The following is a 10306-nucleotide window of genomic DNA, read 5'->3' as shown; positions in this document are numbered from 1 at the left end:
CCAATTCTCCACTCACCAAACTCATATCTGCTCACTCTGCTTGCAAGCTGCACCCAGACCTCTTTGAAGCTGAAACTACAGCAACTAGATTGGACTAGTTAGCTAATTAACTAATCAGTTGCTCTTCCAGCCTAAAGTTGGAAGAAACTTGCTTTATTAACTTACTTTACTTTATTATTATTTTATTCATTCACGGGATGTGGACTTTGTTGGCTGGGCCAGCATTTATTGCCCATCCTTAGTTGCCCTTGAGAAGGTGATGGTGAGCTGCCTTCTTGAAGCGCTGCAGCACAGCAAATACCAATTAAATGCGAACAGCAGACCAAATTTTTAGAAAGATAGTGACACTTAAAAATCACCACCAACCTCATATCTGTTCACTCTGCTTGCAAGCTGCACTTCATATCTGTTCGATTCATCTGCCATTTCCTTATTTTCCATTAATAATTCCCCATTCTCACTCTAGCGGAAGAACATTAATTTTACTTCCTCTTTCCCTTTTTAAATACCCGTAGAAACTCTTGCTCTGTTTTCACAATTTTAGATAACTTTCTCTCGTACTCTAATTTCTCCCTCCTTATTAATCTTTTATTCATTCTTTGCTGTTCTTTATGTATTCTGTCAAATATTCTAACCTGCCACTCTTTTTGGAATTATATGCTTTTTCTTTCAATTTGATATGATCTTTAGCTTCTTTAGTCAGCCACGGATGGCGTGTTCTTTCCTTGGAGTGTTTCTTTCTCACTGGAATGCATCTTTTCTGAGTGTTCTTAAATATCTCCTTAAATGTCTGCCACTGCACCTCCATGGGCTTATTCCCTAACTTTATTTCCCAGTTCACTTTAACCGGCTCTGTCTTCAAGCCCTTATAATTGCCCTCATTTAAGTTTAAAACACTGGTCTGAGATCCACTCCTTTCTCCCTCAAACTGAATGCGAAATTCAATCATCACATGATCACTCCTACCTAGAGGGCCACTTCATTATGAGATCCTTTATTAATCCTGCTTCATTGCACATTACCAGCTCTGGTATAGCTTGCTCTCTGGACAGTGCTAAAACATGCTGTTCTAAGAAACCGTCCCAAAAACACTTTGAACTCATCATCCAGGCTACCTTTGCCAATCTGATTTGTCTAATCTATATGTAGATTAAAATAACCCGCGCTGAATCATTGAGGTCTACGGCACAGAAAAAGGCCCTCCGGCCCATCGAATCTGCGCCAGTCAAACAAGTACCTAACTATTCTAATCCCATTTCCCAGCACTAGGCCCATAGCCTTGTATGCCCTGGCATCGCAAGTGCACATCCAAATACTTCTTAAATGTTATGAGGGTTTCTGCCTCTACCACCCTTTCAGGCAATGAGTTACAGATTCCCACCACCCTCTGGGTGAAAAAATTCTTCCTCACATCCCCTTTAAATCTCCTGCCCCTTACCTTAAATCCATGCCCCCTGGCTATTGATCCCTCCACCAAGGGGAAAAGTTCCTTCCTGTCTACCCTATCTATGCCCCTCATAATTTTCTACACCTCAATCATGTCCCCCCTCAATCTCCTCTGCTCCAGGGAAAATAACCCCTGTCTATCCAATCTCTCCTCATAACTAAAACTCTCCAGACCAGGCAACATCCTGGTAAATCTCCTCTGCACTCTCTCTAGTGCAATTACATCCTTCCTGTAATACGGACTCCAGAACTGCATGCAATATTCTAGCTGTGCCCTAACCAGCATTTTATACAGTTCTGGCAAAACCTCCCTGTTCTTATATTCTATGCCTCGGCTAATAAAGACAAGTATCCCATATGCCTTCTGAACCACCTTATCTACCTGTCTGGCTACCTTAAGGTACCGGTGGACATGCACACCAAGGTCCCTCTGATCCTCGCTACTTCCCAGGGTCCTACCACTCATCGTGTATTCCCATGTCTTGTTTGTCCTGCCCAAGTGCATCATCTCACACTTATCCGGATTAAATTTCATTCGTCACTGATCAGCCTATCTGACCAGCCTGTCTATATCCTCCTGTAATCTAAGGATATCCTCCTATTTGCAACCCCCCAGTTTTCGTGTCATCCGCGAACTTACTGATCAACCCTCCTATATTCAAGTCTAAATCATTTATATATACCACAAACAGCAAGGGACCCAACACCGATCCCTGTGGAACTCCACTGGGCACAGACATCCAGTCAAAAAAACACCCCTTGACCATCACCCTGTGCTTCCTGCCACTCAGCCAATTCTGGATCTAATTTGCCAAATTGCCTTGGACCCCATGGGCTCTTACCTTCATTATCAGGCTCCCAAGTGGGTCCTTATCAAAAGCCTTGTTGAAGTCCAAGTAGACCACGTCAAATGCATTGCCCTCATCTACATGCCTGGTCACCTCTTCGAAAAATTCAATCAAATTGTTCAGACATGACCTCCCCTTAACAAAACCATGCTGACTGTCCTTGATTATTCCCTGCCTCTCCAAGTGTAGATTAATTTTGTCTCTCAGAATTGCTTCCAATAGTTTCCCCACCATTGAGGTTAGACTGACTGGCCTGTAGTTCCCTGGTTTATCCCTTCCTCCCTTCTTGAATAATGGTACCACATTGGCTGTCCTCCAGTAGTCTGGCACCTGTCCTGTGGCCAGAGAGGTATTAAAAATTATTGCCAGCGCCCCTGCTATCTCCTCCCTTGCCTCACTCAACAGCCTGGGATACATTTCATCTGGGCCTGGAGACTTATCTACTATTAAACCTGCCAGACCACCGAAAACCTCCTCCCTTTCTATGTTAATTTCTTTAATTATATCACAGTCCTTCTGCCTGATTTCCGTATCCATGTCATCTCTCTCACTTGTGAACAGCGACACAAAGTATTCAGTTAGAACTCTACCTACGTCTTCTGGCTCCACACACAAATTACCACTATGGTCCTTAATGCGCCATACTCTTTCCCTAGTTATTTTCTTACTCTTAATGGTCTTGTAAAATAACTTTGGATTTTCCTCTATTTTACCTGCCAATGCTTTTTCATGCCTCATTTTTGCTCTCCTAATTTCCTTTTTAAGTTCCCTCCTATACATTTGATACTCCTCCAGGGCTTCCGCTGTTTTGGGCCCTCAGTATCCAACATAAGCCTCCCTTCTCCTCTTTATCCAATCCTGTATATCCCTTGACATCCAGGGTTCCCTGGATTTGTTGGTCCTACCTTTTGTTTTTACTGGAATATGTTGGCTCTGTACTTTCCCTATTTCCTTTTTGAATGAGTCCCATTGCTCTGATGCAGATTTACCTAAAAGTAACTGCTCCCAGTCCACTCTGACCAAATCATATCTCATCTTATTAAAATCGGCCTTCCCCCAATTTAGGACTCTGATTTCTGGCCCATCCTTGTCCTTTTCCATAAGGACCTTGAATTTAAGTTATGATCACTATCTGCAAAATGCTCCTCCACTGATACCTCTACCACTTGCAAAGCTTCATTCCCTAAAATTAAGTTCAGGGACGCCCACTTCTCTTGTAAGACCTTCTAGGTACTGGCTTAAAAAGCTCTCCTGGATGCATTTTAAGAATTCCGCTCCCTCTAAATCTATCACACTATGACTAACACAGTTAATGTTGGGGAAGTTGAAATCCTCTACTACAAGATTATTTTTACACTTCTCTGAAATTTGCCTACATATCTGCTGTTGTATTTCTGACTGTTTGGGGGCCTATAGTACACTCCTAGCAATGTTTTTTTGTTTTTCAGTTCTACCCATATGGCTTCATTTGAGGAGCCTTCTAGGATGTCATCCCTCCTTGCTGCTGTAATTGATTCCTTGATCAACGCTGCGATACCCCCTCCTCTTTTACCTCCTTTCCTGTCTCGCCTGAAAACCTACATCCTGGAATATTGAGATGCCAATCCTGCCCCTCTCTCAACTATGTCTCTGTGACAGCAATGACACCATACTTCCACGCGTTAATTTGTGCCCTCAGCTCATTTGCTTTATTTGTCAGACTCCTTGCATTAAAATAAATACCATCCAACCTTGCCAAACTCCCTTGTGCCTTAACTGGCCTATAATTTCTATGCCTTCCACTCTCAGTTGCTCTCTCTTCTAATTTTGGCCGTGAATCTCCCCCTGCTGAACCTCCTCTCAGGATCCCATCCCCCTGCCAAGTTAGTTTAAACCCTCCCCAACAGCACAAGCAAACCTCCCCGCAAAGATGTTGGTCCCATTCCAGTTCAGGTGCAACCCATCTGCCTTGTACAGGTCCCTCCGCCCCCAGAAACGGTCCCAATGTCCCAGAAATCTAAAACCCTCCCTCCAGCCACGCACTCATCTGGACTAACTTCCTATTTCTATACTCATTAGCACGTAGCACCCGAAGTAATCCAGGGATGATAGCCGTACCTTTCTCACAAACCTCCATTATTTTTCTCCAAGTGTTGTGCGATTTTGGACCTCTCTGCCTCAGAATGTGGTGGAAGCAGGGGCATTGAATATCTTTAAGGCGGACATAGATAGATTCTTGTTAGGCAAGGGAATCAAATGTTATTGGGAGTAGATGGGAATGTGGAATTAAAAATACAAACAGATCAGCCATGATCTTATTGAATGGCAGAGCAGACTCCTCATCTCTATTCTAAAAGGGCAACCCCTAATTTTAAATCATTGCCCCCTAGTTCTGGACTCACCCACAAGAGGAAACATAATTTCCACACCCATCTTGTCAAGACCATTCAGGATCTTATCTACTTCAGTCAAGTCACCCCTCACTCTTCTAAACTCCAGTAGAAAGAAGCCCAGCCTGTCCAACCTATCCTCATAAGACAACCTGCTCATTCCAGGTATCAATCTAGTAAGCCTCCTCTGAACCACCTCCAGTGCATTTCTATCCTTTCTTAAATAAGGAGACCAAAACTGCACACACTACTCAAGATGTAGTCTCACAAACACCTTGTATAACAGAAGCATAATATCCTTGTTTTTATGTTCAATTCCTCTTGTAATAAAGGATAGCATTCCATTAGCCTTCTTAATTACTTGTACCTGCCTATTTTTTTTTGAGATTCTGGAACACCTAGATTCCTTTGCACCTCAGAATTCTACAGTTGTTCTGTTTAAGTAATACTCTGCTTTTTTATTTGTGCCAAAGTGAACAACTTCACATTTTCCCACATTATGCTCCATCTACCAAACTTTCACCCACTCATTCAACCTATCTATATCCATCTGCAGCCTCGTTATGTCCTCTTCAAGCATATTTTCCTATCTATTTTTGTGTCACCTGCATAGTTAGCCATCAAGCCTTTGCTCCTCTCATCTAAGTCATTGATATAAGTTGTAACAGCACAGACCCCTGCGGGACTCCATTTGTCACATCCTGCCAATCAGAAAATGACCATTTATCTCTTTGCTTTCTGCTAGCCAGCCAATCTTCTATCCATGATATGTTACCCCTACATCATGAGCTTTTATTTTCTGCAATAAATTACAAGGGTTTGAAGATGAATAGTAAGATATTCACCAACCAATTACATAACTGTTTTCCTTTGACGTTACACTTGGATTTCGTTCAAGAGACACAGGCCAGACTGGATTGGATAGCTCTTCTAGGTGCTGCTGACTGTGTCCTCACACAGACACGATGGGCCAAATCAAAAACAGAAATACCTGGAAAAACTCAGCAGGTCTGGCAGCATCAGCGGAGAAGAGTACTGTTGACGTTTCAAGTCCTCATGGGGGGAGAAGGTTGGGGGGGGGGGGGGGTGGTGGGGGTGGTTGTAGGGACAAGCAAGCAGTGATAGGAGCAAATAACCAAAAGATGTCACAGACAAAAGAACAAAGAGGTGTTGAAGGTGGTGATATTATCTAAAAGAATGTGCTAATTAAGAATGGATAGCAGGACAAGCAAGGTGCAGATAGCTCTAGTGGGGGTGGGGTGAAATAAGACTGAAAGGCCATTAAAGGTATAGATTTAAAAATAATGGAAATAGGTGGAAAAAGAAAAATCTATATAAATTATTGGAAAAAACAAAAAGGAGGGGGAAGAAACAGAAAGGGGGTGGGGGTGGAGGAGGGAGTTCAAGATCTAAAGTTGTTGTACTCAATATTCAGTCCGGAAGGCTGTAAAGTGCCTAGTCGGAAGATGAGGTGCTGTTCTTCCAGTTTGCGTTGAGCTTCACTGGATCAATGCAGCAAGCCAAGGACAGACATGTGGGCAAGAGAGCAGGGTGGAGTGTTAAAATGGCAAGCGACAGGGAGGTTTGGGTCATTCTTGAGGACAGACCGAAGGTGTTCTGCAAAGTGGTCACCCAGTCTGCGTTTGGTCTCTCCAATGTAGAGGAAACCGCATTGGGAGCAGCGAATGCAGTAGACTAAGTTGGGGGAAGTGCAAGTGAAATGCTGCTTCACTTGAAAGGTGTGTTTGGGCCCTTGGACGGTGATGAGAGAGGAAGTGAAGCAGCAGGTGTTGCATATTCTGTGTTCGCATGGGGAGGTGCCGCAGGAGGGGGTTGAGGAGTAGGGGGTGATGGAGGAGTGGACCAGGGTGTCCTGGAGGGAACGATCCCTACGGAATGCCACCGGGGTGGGGGGGTGAAGGAAAGATGTGATTGGTGGTGGCATCATGCTGGAGTTGGCGGAAATGGCGGAGGATGATCCTTTGAATGCGGAGGCTGGTGGGGTGATAAGGGCCCATGATGGGCCAAATGGCCTTCCGTGCTGTAAACGTCTCTGAGTCTCTTTTCATCCCACTGGATGCCAACAAGGAAATATCGAGAGCTGTAACCAAAAGCTTGGTCAAGGGATTGGGTTTTAAATAACACCCTAGGAGGAGGATAGGAGGTCTCGTGGCTCCATGTCCCGCCTCTGAGGCAGAAGCTCCCTGTACAAATCTCACTTCAGGACTTGTTGGCCACAGAAAGAGTATTCATGACATGGATCACCAGGGTGATAACCAGCCTGCTCATCCTTCCAACACTTCCCCACTATATTCCCCAAAGGGGAATATAGTATGAGAAGACATGAAACAGACAAACGAGGAGGTAGAGACTTGAAGGTACAGAAAGAAGTGGAAAGATGAGGTGTGGGAATGGCAAAACCTCATTTTGCATCCAAGGCTAGAACACAGTTTTTATCACCTGCATTCCTTTTCTATTTTGCCCTACGTGTAAGATGTATTTCTTTAAAAAGGCTATTGTAATATTTATTAAAAGTTGCAGAAAACAAGTGAATAAACCTCATCTTTATTATTGATATAAGGAGTTATCCATTCAGCCCATTGAACCTGTTGCAGAATTTTGACAGCCATGGCCAATTTATCTTTTGAATCTCAATTTCCAGCCTTTTCTCCATATTCCTTACTTCCCGACTAAGTCATTCTTCTAGCACTTCAATTGAATTTCTGTATATGACTTTGACCAAGTGTTTCAAAGCCTGTCAATACTGCATGAAGATTATTTCAGATTTCCAGCATTCACAGTATTTTGCCTTGATCTGCATGAAGGTGTGCTTTGTAGATCCATTTTTTAAACATTTTAGCTCAAATATTAGTATCAAAGTATAGAGAAGCCATTTGACAAAACTAGATAATCCATCATAAAAACAATTTCCCCCACCCTTCCAGTCTTGTTATTTGATTGCATCTTAAATAATAAAACAATTAGTCTCAGTTATAGTTGACCCAAAACAGATTATTCCAGGGTTTAATAAACATCAAACTTGCTGTTTGCCCGTTTTAGGCTATTTTTTTTACTTACATTTCAGTTTTGTTTAACTTGAAATAGCATTTAAGATTAATTCTTGGTCTTCCACTTGGCACCTAATTATAGACCTACAATGTTCCCCCTCATTTTCCTCTTTAAGGTTGAAATTTTAACAACATTGTGCTTACAGGGGAATTGAAACTTGAGAAGATAGGAGCAGTGAAGTCCAGGAATCCAAGGGAGGGTGAAAGGTATCAGAATGCTATCAGTGCAGATGAGGGAAGTGGTCTGATGTGGAGAGATGAGCAGCATGCTGGATTGGGAGTAGCAGCAGTTGGAGGAGCTGGTCCAACCCAACCCAGTGAATAGTGATGGAGGAGTTCTGAAGGTTGAGTGGTGTAGAGATAACTCTGAAGCCACCAGAAGCCAGGTTTCAACATAGCGGAAATCATTCAGCACATATGACCGGAGAATCCAGAGCAGGACAGGAACCAGAAGTGGAATTTGGTTAACTGTGAAAAAGTTAGCAGAATGAATAAGTATCAGCACAGTAGAAAACTGAGCTTCTAAACCAAGCCAGATACTGCTAGGGGAAGCAAGATAATTACACAGGGAGAAAGGTATAGAACATTATGTTGATAGGGCTACTTGAAGTTGGGTGGGGTAAATTCATATGGAGCATAAACACAGGCAACAATCCACCAGGCTGAATTTCTTCTGCACTGTAAACTCTGTCATTGGAGCAGTCCAGAGAATAATTTCAGTTGAAAATGGTGGTGAATTTTCTTGATACAGTAAAGGCCAAGAGCCAGCGAAGAAATGGAACCCAGGAGCAAGTGGATTTCTGGGCCAGACCTAATAAGCAACAGAGTAAAGTCAAGGAGCCAACAGAAATACAGTCCTGAAGCTCAGCAGCTGACAGCAGGGGGAGGTGGTGGCGTAGTGTTCCAGCAACCCAGGGTAAAGCTCTGAGGACCCAGGTTCAAATCCCACCATGGCAGATGGTGAAAATAAAAATCTGAAATTTAAGGACTGATGATGACCACCAAGCCATTGCTGATTGTTGTAAACACCCATCTGGTTCACTAATGTCCTTCAGGGAAGGAAGTCTGCCATCCTTACCTGATCTGGCCTACATGTGACTACAGGCCCACAGCAATGTGGTTGACATACCCTCTGAACAAGGGTAATTAGGGATGGGCAATAAATGCTGGCCTAGCCACTGACGCCCACATCCCATGAACAAATTTTAAAAAAGCAGGTAGGTGAACTGAAACAGGTTACCTTAACTGTGAAGAGGATTAAGTGGCAGAGCAGAGTCCTAGCCGTGATCTAGCAGAACAGTGGGCTCCTAGGCTACGAACTTTGGCCCAGTAGCACCCTTGATGCCAACATTACAGAAGCCAAAAACTCAAAATGTTGGAACATTTCCTTCAGCTGGAACGCTTTGGTTGGCACATCCTGAGTGTAAGGGCACTAGTGCAGGTATGCTGTGCATGTGCCAAAAGGATGAAGATGGACAGATCAAGAGATCTAACAGCATCTATCACTGGCTTTGCGCACAGTCTTTCTCCTGTTAATTCCCTCTCTTAGGCCAGAACAACTTAAAATTACCACCATTTTCAGGTGAGGCGTATTTGAGTTTCTATTACACGCAGAGTTAGTGGAAATACTACGTTGAATGTTACTTGGGGAGTTGACAGAGGTATTTGCATTCACAATCCCAAGGGAGTAATGCTGGAATGCCAGTCAGGAGAAAAGTTGCTTTGATGAGGTCTTTAGTTTCAGTCCCCCTTGGACTGCAACATGACATGAGGTGAGATGAAGCACAGGTAGCAGAGAGAGGAATCCATAAACAGAGGGGTAGGGGGATATCTCTCAATAGAATGCCCTACCTGTCAAGGGTCTTCAGAGAGCACTTTGACCTCCATCCCAGCCAGGAGCAATGTCTGAAGCACCTGCAGTTCACCAGATCAGCCATGGTCCTATTGAATAGTGGTGCAGGCTCAAGGGGCTGAATGGCCTACTCCTGCTCCCGGGAATTCGAGGACTTATCTTCCTATGACTGACATATAACTGGACCTACAGCTCACAGCTGGGTGAGGACAGCAGTGAAGATAATCTTGCTTCTCAATTTCTACACCACTGTATCCTTCCAGGCAGGAGCAGTGACGTTTCCAAAACTTCACAGTTGCAGGACATTGCTGCATCAGGGAGTTAACAGAGGCCCTGAAGGAGAAGGAACTTTATGACTTTCTCTTTTTCAAAGGAGGAGGAGGAGCAAGCACATGGCTTTTCCAGATTGGCAGGACATCCAAAGGTATGCATGTATGTGGTTCCGCAGGCCCCACATATCAATGGAGCATTCAAACTCAACCACAGGGGCTACCACTCCATGAATGAGCTGCTGGTATACAACTATGCCCAGAAGATCCTGTCAGTGAATGCCCACAATCTTGGCAGCAATCATGATGGAGCTGTAAGCTGTGCCTGTCATCTTTGAGCTACCACAGTGAACCAGATGCTAGCTGCCGGGTGACAAGAGACACTTGATCAAAACTTGGTTCACTACTCCTCTCCACCACTCAACCATACATAGGCAGTTCTACTGCAATCAAA

Source organism: Carcharodon carcharias, chromosome 10 (genome assembly GCF_017639515.1).
Source record: "Carcharodon carcharias isolate sCarCar2 chromosome 10, sCarCar2.pri, whole genome shotgun sequence".
In the NCBI taxonomy this organism is placed as follows: Eukaryota; Metazoa; Chordata; class Chondrichthyes; order Lamniformes; family Lamnidae; genus Carcharodon; species Carcharodon carcharias.
Note: the sequence above shows the minus strand (reverse complement) of the source record.